Source organism: Callithrix jacchus, chromosome 10 (genome assembly GCF_049354715.1).
Source record: "Callithrix jacchus isolate 240 chromosome 10, calJac240_pri, whole genome shotgun sequence".
NCBI classification, from domain to species: domain Eukaryota; kingdom Metazoa; phylum Chordata; class Mammalia; order Primates; family Cebidae; genus Callithrix; species Callithrix jacchus.
In genome coordinates this window covers 103,604,649-103,619,645 of record NC_133511.1, presented here as the reverse complement: position 1 = coordinate 103,619,645, position 14,997 = coordinate 103,604,649, and positions in this window count along the sequence as shown.

Genomic DNA, 14,997 nt, shown 5'->3' with positions numbered 1-14,997 from the left:
ATGAACAAACTATGTCATATATACACAGCAGTTAAAAATATCTTTAGTGCTTATCAAGGCAAAAACACTTTTGGGTTCTTCCTTTATGCTCAGTGCAACTGAAACTTTTGGTGACTTTTTTTTTTACATGTCACATGCCTCCCTTATTATCCCTCCAAGTACTAGTGCCTCCTCAAGTGAGGGAGATACAAGCCATTGAAGCAGCTTCTATCCTTCAAGGAATGTATGATATTTTCAAACAAATCAGTGTTGTATCATTTAATTTTTCCTGTCATTTGTTTATGGCTGAGTTAAAATGTGTACTTTTTGCAGCTTAAGGAAGTGTTTTGGATTCACAGACAATTCTAATACTGCATGTATTAAGACGAAGGAGGAGGAAGGTTGGAGAAGAGGGTAAAGGAAGAGGAGAAAGAAGAAAGGAAAGAAAAACTAAGACGCTATTTTAAATAAGAGGCAAACCAAGAGAAAACTATCTTACCAGATTACATTCCCAAAAGTGAGGTTAGTGTTTTATTTGAAAAAATTTGCTGTGTATTTATAAATTTGTTGTGATTCTGGATGTTTGAAATTCTTCCACAATATCTTACTTGTATTTCCTTGACCACTTCTCATTCCCCTTCTAACTCCCCTCCTTTGCTCTCTCATTCTCCTCTACATATCCTCCTCCCCATTATTCTCCCCTCTTTCTCTTTGCTTTTCTATCCCCTCCCCTCCTCCTTCCTTTGTAACCTGATGAATACCTCCATCAGTGATGCTTTCAGACATTCTAATAGGAAGAGCACAAGGCGTTTTTCAGTGTGTGTTGAGGCAGCCTGCTAAATTGCAACTCTTAGAGAGAGCGTCTTCCCAGGGAGCTAGTGTGAGACATTATCTCCAAATGCTGCACACCTGTCATGCTCCTTAGACTAAGTGAAGATGATCCTTCAAGTAACAGCCTGTTGATAAGTATTCCCAGGTCCAAAATGCAACCCAGATTCTAATTAACCTGCTTAAACCTGTTGTGCATGACTCACTTTTTTTTTCTTCCTTTGATCAAGTTGTCACTATGTATTTGGAAATTCATCTTTTTTCATGTTATTTACTAGCAGCCAGGATTTGTCACAAATAGAATCAACACGAAGCATCTACTTTTACGTTTCTATAATCTTCCCTGGTGCCATTACTTTTTTTTATATGTCAGAAGCAGTGACATTCTCAACAAGCTTGAGATCTAACAGTGTAATTATGACTTATCAGTGTCTAAACTCATTTGTGCAGAACGTGTGCAGATTCATGGTGTTCAGACATCCAGGATTAAAAAGAGCGCACTGACTAATAAACATATTTTGTATATTTTTTCTCATATATGTGAGCAAAAAATGATTTAATGGAGGTAGATAATAGAATTATATTTACCAGTGCCTGGAAAGTTTGGAGAGGGAAATAAAGAAAGGTTGGTTAATGGGAACAAACATACAGTTAGAAAGAAAGAATAAGTCATAGCTTTTGATAGGAGAGTGGACTGATTATAGTTTACAACAATATATTGTATATTTCATAATAGTTAGAAGAAAAGATTTGAAATGTTCCTACACAACGAAAGGATAGGTGTTTTAGACAATAAATATCAGTATACCCGGGCTTGATCATTACACATTGTATGCAGCTATCGAAATAACACATGTACTCCCAAAATATGTGCAATTTTATGTATCAATTAACAATTTAAAAAATAAAAATGCAAGTTGTCAAGTTGTATAATTCACTCCTGTAGAATACAAAAAGTGAAAATTAAAAGCCAAAACAAGAAGTCACTCTTAATATTGGCTGTTCTGCAGACTATGCTCATAGAAGAGATGACCTACGTAGAAGAGCAAACACAAAGCCTTGCACCATTTTTGCTACTTTAAACATTAGTTGCAGAAGCTTAACTACCATGTTTTTACTGATGTTCAACATGCAAGTCATTTATTATTGTCTTAAATATTTCAACAATGAAGAGTAGAAAAAAATAATACAAGGATTATACTTTAGCTTTCACAGTAGCTCCAACCTTGGCAAAACATATTTTTATTGTTTGGTTTTGCTCTTTTATGATTTTTGACAGATAAAGCATAGTAGGGGATTAAATACAAAGATCTCAGTTATTATCTTTGGGTAATAATGCATAATCAAAATTAAATTTTGCATATATCTTTTTATCTGTAGATCTTTACATGCATATATATTTAAATATATATTGATTCGGAATAATTATTTTAAATATTATAATGAATAGTGTTGAAATTATTATTCCTCAAACTAACCTATTATAAATAACTTGCATCCACTGAGCATATGAGTATCCTTAATGTATTGATACAAGCAATTTTAAAAACAAGTGTTATCTTTAAAATTTGAATATTTAAAGATCCTCTGACACTGTTACTCTTCTTTCAATTTCATACCAGCTGGCATTTGTGTACTAGCAAAAATAATATATAATATATATGATATATATAATATAAACAGCTACAAACGTACATATATACATCTATGTCTTCATAGTATCATTGTTCATAATAGCAACAAATATAGAAATGACAAAGATATCTATTGACAGAGAAATAACAAGTAAATTTGGATGCAACCTTAACAATATTAGAAAGTAATGAATATGGCTGGGCGCAGTGGCCCATGCCTGTAATCCCAGCACTTTGGGAGGCAGAGGCGGGTGGATCACGAGGTCAGAAGTTGGAGACCAGCCAGGCCAACATGGTAAAACCCTGTCTCAACTGAAAAACCTGCCTCCATCAAGTGGTAACATGAGTTCCTCTTTGGTTTAGCATTCTCTTGCTGGTTAATGTATTCTTACCACACACATGTATTTCTTGAGTCTACTTTAAAAATATGCAGTCTTATGTGATTTGCTTTTTGTTATATTACTGTATATTATCACATTTAAATTTATTCATATTTTGCATGGAGACTTAGTTTAATAGTATATATTCATTTTATTTATTTATTTATTTGAGATGGTGTCTTGCTCTGTCACTCAGGCTAGAGCTCAATGGCACCGTCTCGGCTCACTGCAACCTCTGCTTCCTGGGTTCAAGCAATTCTCTTGCCTCAGCCTCCTGAGTGGCTGGGATCGTGCTCCCAAATTTATAAAACAATTACTAAGAGACCTAAGAAATGAGATAGACAGCAATACAATAATAGTGGGAGACTTCAGTACTCCAGTCATAGCACTAGAGAGGTCAAGACAGAAAGTCAACAAAGAAACAATGGATTTAATACCTTGAAACAAATGGACTTGACAGATATGTATAAAACATTTTGTCCAACAACCCCAGAATACACATTCTATTCAACTGCATGTGGAAGTTTCTCCAAGATAGACCATATACTAGGCCATAAAACAAGACTCAATAAATTTAAGAAAATTGAAATTATATCAAGCACTGTCTCAGACCATAGTGGAATAAAACTTGAAATCAACTTCAAAAGGAATCTTCAAAAAGATGCAAATACATGAAAATTAAATCACCTGCTCCTGAATGAGCACTATGTCAAAAACAAAATCAAGATGGAAATTAAAAAATTCTTCAATCCCAATGAAAATAATGACACAACCTACGAAAACCTCTAGGTTACAGCAAAGGTGGTACTAAGAGGAAAGTTTATAGCACTAAATGCCTAAATCAAAAAGATTGAAAGAGCACAAACTGACATTCTAAGGTCATACCTAAGGCAACTAGAGAAACAAGAACAGACCAAACACAAGCCCAGCAGAAGAAAGGAAATAACCAAGATAAGAACAGAACTAAAGGAAATTAAAACAAACAAAATTAAAAAGATAAATAAAATGAAAAGCTTGTTTGAAAAGTAAAATTGGTAGATCATTAGCAAGATTAACCAAGAAAACAAGAGAGAAAATCTAAATACCCTCACCACGTCTCTACTAAAAAATACAAAATTTAGCCAGGCCCTGTGGCAGGTTCTTTGTTGACATTCTGTCTTGACCTATCTAGTGCTGTGATTGGAGTACTGAAGTCTCCCACTATTATTGTGTTGCTGTCTATCTCATTTCTTAGGTCTATTAGTAATTGTTTTATAAATTTGGGAGTGCCAGTGTTAGATGCATATATGTTTAGGATTATGATATTTTCCTGTTGGACAAGGCCTTCACCATTATATAATGTCTTTCTTTGTCTCTATTAACTGCTGCTGCTTTAAAGTTTGTTTTATCTGACATAAGAATAGATACTTGTGCTCGCTTTCAGTGTCCATTTGCATTTAAGCCATTTACATTCAGTGTTAGTATTGAGATATGAGGTACTATTCCATTCATTGTGCTATTTCTTGCCTGTATACCTTGGCTTTTATTAATCAACATTTGATTAACTGAAATATTAAAATTTGTTTTTAAAAATATGCCAACATTTTCTTCTTGTGTTTAGCTTTTCCTCTGTTTTGATTAAGAAATCCTATTTGCAAAAACCTAAAACCCAAAAGGAAGCCTACACAGCGAAGACAATCCTAAGCCAAAAGAACAAAGCTGGAGGCATTACACTGACTGATTTCAAACTATACTACAAGGCTACAGTAATCAAAACAGCATGGTACTGGTGCCAAAGCAGATATAGACCAATGGAACAGAACAGAGGCCCTGGAGGCAATGCCAGACATCTACAACCATCTGATCTTTGATAAACCTCACAAAAACAAGCAATGGGGAAAGGATTACCTGTTTAATAAATAGTGTTTGGAAAACTATCTAGCAGTGTGCAGGAAGCAGAAACTGGACCCCTTCCTGACACCTTATACTAAAATTAACTCCAGATGGATTAAAGACTTAAACATGAGACCTAACACCATAAAAACCCTAGAAGAAAACCTAGGCAAAACCATTCAGGACATAGGCATAGGCAAGGACTTGACTTCATGACTAAAACACCAAAAGCATTGGCAACAAAAGCCAAAATAGACAAATGGGACCTAATTAAACTCCAGAGCTTCTGTGCAGAAAAAGAAACGATCATTAGAGTGAACCAGCAGCCAATAGAATGGGAAAAAAATTTTTGCAATCTACCCATCTGACAAAGGGCTAATATCCAGGATCTACAAAGAACTAAAACAGATTTACAAGAAAAAACACACAAACCCACCCAAAAGTGGGCAAAAGATATGAACAGACACTTTTCAAAAGAATACATATATGAGGCAACAAACATAGGAAAAAATGCTCATCATCACTAATTATTACAGAAATGCAAATCAAAACCACATTGAGGTACCACCTCACACCAGTTAGAATGGCAATCATTAAAAAATCTGGAGACAGATGCTGGAGAGGATGCAGAGAAATAGGAACACTTTTACATTGTTGGTGGAAGTGTAAACTAGTTCAACCATTGTGGAAGACAGTGTGGCACTTCCTCAAGGATCTAGAAATAGAAATTCCATTTGACCCAGCAATTCCATTACTGGGTATATATCCAAAGGATTATAAATCATTCTATTATAAAGACACATGCACACGTATGTTCATAGTGGCACTGTTTACAGAAACAAAGACCTGGAACCAACCCAAATGCCCATCTGTGATAGACTGGACAAGGAAACTGTGGCACATATACACCATGGAATACTATGCAGCCATAAAAAAAAAAACAATGAGTTAATGTCCTCTGTAGGGACATGGATGAATCTGGAAACCATCATTCTCAGCAAACTGACACAAGAACAGAAAATCAAACACTGCATGTTCTCACTCATAGGTGGGTGATGAACAATGAGAACACATGGACACAGGGAGGGGAGTATCACACACTGGGGTCTGTTGGTGGGGGCAAGGGAGAGACAGTGGTGTGGGGGGGTGGGGAGGTCAGGGATGGATAAAATGGGGAGAAATGCCAGATGTAGGTGACCGGGAGGATGGAGGCAGCAAACCACATTGCCATGTGTGTATCTATGCAACAATCCTGCATGACCTGCACGTGTTCTCCAGAACCTAAAGTACAATTTAAAAAAAGAAAAAAATAGCTATTTCTTATATGCAGTATTGATTTTTAACAGGGTCATTTATGCAATTCATGAGGGAAAGAAAGTCTTCAATGAATAGCATGGACACAGTTCAATATTATAAAAAATGAGCCCCTATTTTCCTGTCTTACATTTTAAGAGAGTTATTTTCAGATTCATTATAAACATAAACATAAAAGCTAAAGCTAGTGGCTTCTAGCAGCAAACAGTATAATAGCACTACAATTTTAGGGTAAGCAAAAATTTCTTAGAGAAACCACACAAAGGGTTAACCAAAGGAAAAAAAAAATGTTCAAATACTACTGACAAAATTATCATGATTAAATAATGTAATTATAATAATTAGAAAAGATAAGAACACATAAACTATGGTGACTTTAATTTGTTAATGTAGTTTTCCAAGTAGCAAGCTGAACGGCTAGGCAATTGGCAGTACTCCAAGATTCAGTAAAAATATAGTAAAATTAATCAAGGGGAGTGTTGGCCAGAGCCATGGGGACAGCTTTGAGTTCTGCCCAATGAGCAGATCAACAATGCCCATTTTCAGTTCTGCATAGCTGATGCTAAGTTTAACAGGTGCAATAGCCTAGTGGATAGCATTGCATTTCAATTTAGATAAACCATCTATAAAACAGGCCCAGGCATTTAGGAAAATGTGGCCAGCTATCCTCTCAAATATCCCATTTTCAGTTTACAAGTACATTTTGATGGGCCTTTTCCATTTTGATAATAAGTCTGAGTTGAGCCACCCCAAAAAGGGAATATCAGGCCAGAGGCCTGGGCCCTCTCGGGATAGTCATTCATTCTAACAAGAACACAGTAACTATCTACCAACTGTTTTCTGGAGATGTACCTTGTAGCCATGTCATGGAGGGGATGAGTCAAAAGCTAACAGTGGAGAGAAGACAGGATAGAAGCTGACACCCACTGCCAGAGGCTCCACATCAATCATGAGAATCCATTAATCAAAGTAGTATTTAGGGTTGTGGGGATCCAAAAGTAAAAATCATGCTGCAGTTCATTAAACAGTTTACAAGATAACCTGTGATTTGGTCTCCAATCAAAGGATGCTAATTTGCAGTTTAGCCAATATAAGAGACCAAATGTTATAAAATGCCCAAGTGAGGCACAAACTGTCTCCAAAACCTAGAAGTTTAACCAAGTGCTGGGTCTCCTTTTGGTAGTGTTGTAGGAACAAGATAAAGCAATTTTCTCTGGATGCCATAGGAACTGACACTTTTGAAGCCACCCACATAGTCTCAAGAATATTTACTTGGTGAGTAGGCACCTGAAATTTATCAGGGTTTATTAACCACTCCTCCTACTGATGGAAGAAATATACCACCACAGTCAGCACCTTTGGGAATGAGACTGCCAACCTGTTAAACAACAGGACATCATTTATACTGTGTAGCTGAAAATGTTGGCCATCAGAACTGTAGACATGCATGCCAAATTCTGACTCTGCCTCAGGTGGCAAATGGCATGAGTTTAGAAACCCCTGTAAGAATATTGCAAATGTATATTAGAGACTTTGTCATATGAATACAAATTGGCCTTGGTTCTTAGGTGCCTTTGGGATAGAAAAGAAAGAGCTGACAATGTCTATAACAGCATACCAAGTGTTACCAGTTTGTGCAACATATTCAGTTATTTTGCAGTATCTTCACAGTCTCAATATTTGCAAGAACTGGAACTATGGAATTAAAAACTGAATTCAACTTGTTGTTATGTACTGTGAAACTCCAGGCCCCTTTATCTTCACAACTGAAGATATAAGGTTGTATTGAGATACTGCATTTCATATATGGTTGTATCAATATATTGCATTTCATACTCTCTGTGTGATGTGTTTAAGTCCCTAATGAGGCTAGGATTTCCCATTCTCTTCTTAAGATACTATATTGTTTCTATTGCACCTCCTTCATGAGGACAGTGAGACAGGTTGAGGAGCGACTTACATGTTTTATTAGTAGTCCTCTATATGCCATGGTCGCTAGTAACCAAATTGCTCTTTTATGTATAAGCATTTGAATTAGTCTGTTTTCATGCTGCTATAAAGGACTAGCCAAGACTGGGTAATTTATAAAGGAAAGAGGTTTAATTGACTCACAGTTCTGCATGGCTGGGGAGGCCTCAGGAAAAGCCCCTAATAAAACCATCAGATCTCCTGAGATTTATTCATTACCATAAGAACAGTATGGGTGAAGTCACCCCCATGATTCAGTTATCTCTACCTGGCCCAACTCTTGACACATGGAAATTATTACAATTCAAGGTGAGATTTGGTTGGGTACAATCATGTAATACATCAACAGAAATAGTATGTGAGAAGTGGAACCACGGACAACAAAAAACTGGCCCATTTGCTAGTCACCTTATCAGCTTTATAAACCTAGCAATCTAGGGCAGTATAAGCTTGCACACTAGATTTATCGTCTTCTCAAAATACTTCCTTTTTTTTCTCTCAGGGAAACAAACCTCTGTGAGAGGGTCACAGCTTCCTTATGGCACTCAGGAGCCAATGCAAAAACAAAAATAAAAGCAAAGCACCTAATACTGAAAACCAAAAACATAATACTGAAACCTTTTTAGTTTCTTGTCCAAACGCATCTCAGGTTGGCATCATAAATTGCAGAAGAGGCTGAGTTCTTACTACTCCTTCTTAACAAGAATCATATACTTCCATCTCTTCGTCTTCAAGCAACCTGCCAAAAAAATAACTGGGTCCCAGTTTATGTTCATAGCAGTTGTGAATATGTTCTCACAATGTAGCTGTGTGTTTTTGTAAATATGGCCTAAAATGTGGTGGGCAGTGGGTGGGGGGGAGGTGTAGAAGTATCTGTCAATCTAATGAAATCTTTGTACTAATTATAATAATGAGATAAGCCCAAGGATGATTACCAGATCAGTGAGAAAATATCCCTGCCCAAAGTAGAGTTAGCACAATCAGGGCCCCATTTGGGCAATTGTCTTTATAACTCCTTTCTGATACTCAGCTGCAAGCATCTCATTAGTGTCTCCTCATAAGCACATCTGTTAACCTACAATTTGATCAACATGTTGCTTCTATTCTGGTGCACTTCTCCCAAATCACATGAAAGAATCTCAGCCTTCATCTTTCCTTTTCTAGCATTCGTTGTCTGTCAACATTTATCCTTGTTACCAAACTACCAAAAACTGTTACGGGTTTGATATTTTACCCTACTTGCAAAGTAACAACCAAGTCTGCTGTAGTTTTATGGAGACTAGAAAGAAAACAAAAGATTCCTGGGTCAGAGACAAAGGACAGGTAATTATTCACAGTAAGATCAGTAGCCATGCACAGGCCAGCAGTTGTGCAGAACTGCTAAGCCACAGTTCCCACAGGGTGGTGAAAATATGGTCAACAGATCCTTGTACAGGCAGAGATATATTAAAGGAGAATAAACTTGAGGTTAGGAAAACTGAATTTTAAATAATAAACACTAAGTTTGTCCTGGAAGGAAATCTTTTCTTTATTATATGGACAGGACGCAAATCTGCCTTTTGCTCCTGAGGTACACTGTCTTTAATTACCAAGATTTTTCTATATACATTAAAATGGTAGTCCAAAACAAAAGCAGTCAGTACCCCTACTCCCAAACATGCCAAAATGAGAGAGGCCTTTGGAGAATTTTCTCCCAACAAATTGATAAAACTTTTTGAGTCTATCTTAAAAGGTTAAGCATATACCTTTCCTGTAATGCAGCAATTCTCCTCCTAGGTATTTATCCAAAAGAAATAAAAATATATGTTTACAAAATGCTTGTACCAAAATGGTTACAGCAACTTTGTTTATTGTTAAGCAAAACAACTCAACAGGAGAATGAAGGAAAAGAAGTTTACAGTAAAGTTATACAGTAGAGTACTCAGCAATAGGCGAAACTTGAAAATATTGTTTGGAGCAAAGAAGAAAGAATGAGTATGTATGACTGCATTTATATGAAGTTCTGGAACAGGGAAAACTCCTCTCTGGTGATAAAAAGTCTGTGTTTGCTGGGTGGTTTAATCTTAGGAAAGGGATTAAGCAACTTTCTGCAGTAATGTATCTGTCAAAACATCTAACTATATACTTAAGATCTATGAATTTTACTATGTATGAATTATGCCAAATTAATTCTTGAAATTTAAGGTAATCTTTCAAAGTAATTTTTGCATGCAAAAATGTTGGCTAAAATTTATTTTTTTAAATATCATTATACTTGTGTTAGACACTGTGTCAATGCTTTACAAATATCAACTAATTTAACTCTTACAATAATATTGCTATTATTATCCCCTTTTAAAAATGAGGAGGCTGAAGCACAAAGTGGGCAAATACTTACCCAGGATGTCACATCTAGTAAGTGGCACAACAGTAATTTGAAACTGTGGATGCTAATTATTATTATTCTATATGGATTTATAATGTTGTCTTACCATTATGGTAGTATAAGTGTGCCACATTTGAAGGAATTGATAAACACTTATTAACATCAAATAGGTCAATATTTATTACCCTGAATTTCTTTATAGAATTTTTTTTTTTTTTTTGCCATAAGTACCTTCTCATTTCATCAAGGTAAATTGGTTTTATCATCCAGACCTGTCTTTCCCAATAACCAATAACCACTAGTCTCACATGGCTAGGCTATTTAAATACAAATTTAAAATGAATTAAATTAAAATTCAGTCTCAGTTACACAAGACACTTTTCAAAAGCTTAATAGCCACATGTGGCTATGGGCATCCTGCTGAACAGTACAGACATAGAACAGTTTCATCATGGCAGAGAGTGCTATTGATAGTAGTAGAGTAGAATCATCAGATTCAAAGCCACTTCTCAGGCCAATGACTTAGGCATTACCTAGGTGTCTGCTAGAAATGTGGATCCTAGAACCACTAAATTAAAATCTGTGTCTTAAAAAGATTCCCAAGTTATTAAAATGCATATCAATCAATGTTTATAATTTGATATCAGAATTTACATAGTGATTAAATATGATGTCAGTCTGATTTTGCAATTAAATTCTACTACTGATTAGATAATGTTTCTATTTTTTTTTTTTTTTTTTTTGAGACTGAGTTTTGTTCTTGTTACCCAGGCTGGAGTGCAATGGCACAATCTCGGCTCACTGCAACTTCCGCCTCCTGGGTTCGAGCTGCCTCAGCCTCCTGAGTAGCTAGGATTACAGGCATGCACCACCATGCCTGGCTAATTAATTTTTTTGTATTTTTAGTGGAGATGGGGTTTCACCATGTTGACTAGGATGGTCTCGATCTCTTGACCTCGTGATCGACCTGCCTTGGCCTCCCAAAGTGCTGGGATTACAGGCGTGAGCCACTGCGCCTGGCCTAGATAATAAGTTTCATATCTCTTTTCTTAGTATTAATATATCAATACTAAGAGATATGATATATGATATACCTTATGATATGATATACCTTAAACAATCTGGTATATGACATGATAACTTATACATGTAGCAAAACTACATTTTACAGTTTTATCACAATATTGTGACATGTCCATGAAGAATTTCCAATTCAAATATGTGTTGTAGTTTTATATGTGAGAGTAACTTTCACAAATTTGATTTTATGTGACTGCTACTCCTTGACTCCTCTGAGGTGTAGGATTCAAATAATGGAATCTGGAAAAGAGCTTCTTCTTGTATTCAAGACAGCACTAAGAAGTCAGATGCAGAATTAATATAGGTGTTAGAATTTGATCTCAGATCTTAGAATCCAAGTTTATAATCATATTAAATGTATTCTAAGGATAGCCACCGCTATACTTTCATTACATTAAAAAAATTGTCATTTTTTTAATAAAATTAATGATACCAAAGCAACAAGCACATATTCCAAGCATTTTTTTAATGTTTTTGATGAATTTAGTCTTTTTGTCTGTATTAACCATTTTATCTTCTAGTATTTTAGAAAGAAGCTTCATCTTTAAAAAACTAAAAAGTTTTTGTTGTAGGTTGTGAAAAGCATTATATAGATAAAACTGATTTTTTTTTATTGCATTTTAGGTTTTGGGGTACATGTGCAGAGCATGCAATACAGTTTCATAGGTACACACATGGCAGTGTGCTTTGTTTGCTTTCTCCCCTTCACCCACATTTGGCATTTCTCCCCAGGTAATCCCTCCCCACCTCCCCCTCCCACTGGCCCTCCCCTTTTCCCCCCTATGGACCCCAGTGTTTAGTACTCCCCTCTCTGTGTCCATGTGTTCCCATTTTTCATCACCCGCATTTTTTTACTTTATAGGAAAAGCTCTATACCAGTTTCAAAAAAAAAATGCCCTTGAATTTAGTGCAATATAATTCACATTTACTGAAGTATTCTATTCAGCGTTGTATCATATAAGCAATGACTGGTTGATGTAAATTCATTAAAACATAAAATATTAATAGATATTTTATCAATACTTCAAAAGTTGTTATGTTTTGTTTTCATTGCCTTAAGATACTTAGACAATAATCATATACATTTAAATTACTGAAACAATAAATATTCTACCAAATCTTTCTTCCATGTTGCCCTTCAGAAATTTTTCAGATTGGGGTTACTAAATTATAATGTATGATTAACTATTTTTCTCTTCTATAATATCTCATTAACCTAGGCTAGAGCCAGCTGCTGAAGACAATTTTAATTTGAAGTTTTTGTTTGTTTGTTTGTTTGTTTTGTGTGAAAGGTAGGTAGAGTATTAGTAGGGAGCTGAGTTATTAGTAACCTATTACGTGATAAGTACTTTTCCTATCTTCTCAAAAACCATGTGAAGTTATTATAATTATTACCAATTTTAAGATAAGGTGTGGATATTCAAAGAAGTAGCACAGCTGATGATTCAAATTTTGAAACAATATTTTATTGTGAAACCATTCTCCATTTTCTGTATTTTCCTGCATTTTGTAATTTGCATTCCCAACCACCATTTTACGACATGCATAGAGAAGGAAAAACATCTCGGAAACTACATCTTTCAAAAGTAGAGCCAGAGCTAATACGAACATATTCAATTCCACAGCTGCAGGAAACTATAGGTTTGTTCAAATGCTGAGACTATTTAATATTTTAAATTATCATCATCATCTTATAGAATAGATGAAGGACTATTGCTTTTAAGGCACTGATCATTTACTAAGTGCATTTCATTTGGATTAAAATATCCAAAATATCCATTAAAATATTAAATAGTTTAAACCATATTACTTCAATCCATTTAAGGATATTCAGAGATATCCTTAAGAGGATCTAAGTAATATGCTTTAACCTATTTAATGTTAGACATTGTACTGAGTAATTTACACGTTTTATTTCAAAATTATCACACCAAGTATTAGTCTGTTTTCACTCTGCTGATAAAAACATACCTGAGACTGAAGAATTTATAAAGCAAATGAGGTTTAACAGACCCACAGTTCCATGTGGCTGGGAGTCCTCACAATCACGATAATGGTGGAAGGCTAAAGGCATGTTTACCATAGTGGCAGGCAAGAAAGAATGAGAGCCAAGAAAAGGGGAAACCTTTTATAAAACCATCAGATCTCCTGAGATTTACTCACTACTACAAGAACAGTATGGGAAAATGACCCCCATGCTTCAACTGTCTCCCAACAGGTCCGTCCCACAACATGTGGGAATTATGGGAGCTACAATTCAAAATGAGGTTTGGGTGGGGACACAGCCAAACCATATCAGCATGGTTTTTGTTTTGTTTTGTTTTTAAAACAAAGAAATTTATTGATAAGCGGGAATGCTGTCCAGCATACAGTGTAAACTCTCATTGTCTCATCAACACACAGAAGGGAACTGAGGCTCCAGAGTCTCCAAATTCATTGCTGCCCGGCTCTGCCTTTGTTGCCAAGGAAGCCTGAGGTTCTCCCAGGACTGTCCACCAGGCGATAGGTGCACTCCGTGGCATCCTCATGTGGGTCCAAAGTGGGCAGAAACCTGACCAGCCCTGAGAATCTGACCGTTTTTTCTTTAAGAGGCAGGGTCTCACTCTGAAATTATGAAATTGATTTCATAATCTCATTCTGCAAATGTTTTGCATATGCTTCAAAGAGTTTAAGTAACCTCCTCAAGTTTATACAACTAGTAAGTCAAAGGCCAGTAGGCAATTATAACCCACTTTACTGTCAAAAAAGCAACGTCAGACTCTACCCAGGTCACAGAAAGCTTATGGCTTCAATGTGAGTGCCAGTTGTGTTTTAGAGCTGACTTTGATTTTTGTCTTACTTTTATAAATTAGAGTCTGTTTATTTTTGAATTTGTTTCCAATTAAGCTTCTCAGAAATATCAGTGAAGTGGTTGACAATAGGGAGAAAACCTGAGGAATGTCATTACTGTTCAGCCTGCTAGTTTCACCACCTATTAACTTTTGTGAAGGAAAGATCCATATAAATAAGGGTATTGGACATAATTGTCATGCTAATATCCTATCCCATTCATCCTTTTAATTGCTTGAATGATATACATATATATTTGGATCTGATATTTTATTTACTGAGGCTGATTGCTTAGTCTATTAACAGATAAATATTGACAGATGTCTGAGGGAGATAATGAGAAAAGGCATTTCTGAAGTTTCCAGTAATTTCATCTGAACTCATAAAGCCATTTTGTTATTCAGGCTTAACTACTCTACAGAGATAGAAGGGAAAACAAGATGTCTTTTTTTTATCCATATAATTACTTTCTTTATTTCTGTATAGTTACTTTCCTTAAAAATTACTGCTAGAAGGAGAAAAGAGAGATATTCTAAATTTTTAACAAAACCTTTGCAACAAACTTCCAACAATTCAAAGGGACTGTTCTTCAAATTTTTAATTCAGGACAATTTTGCAGTAACGTTGAAGGTAATTCACTTTCATCGTAGAATAATTACAAAACAAATATAGATGGACAAATTAACTACAGTTCCACAACTATTACTCAAGGTCATATGTGTAACCTTGAACCACAGGAGTACCTCCA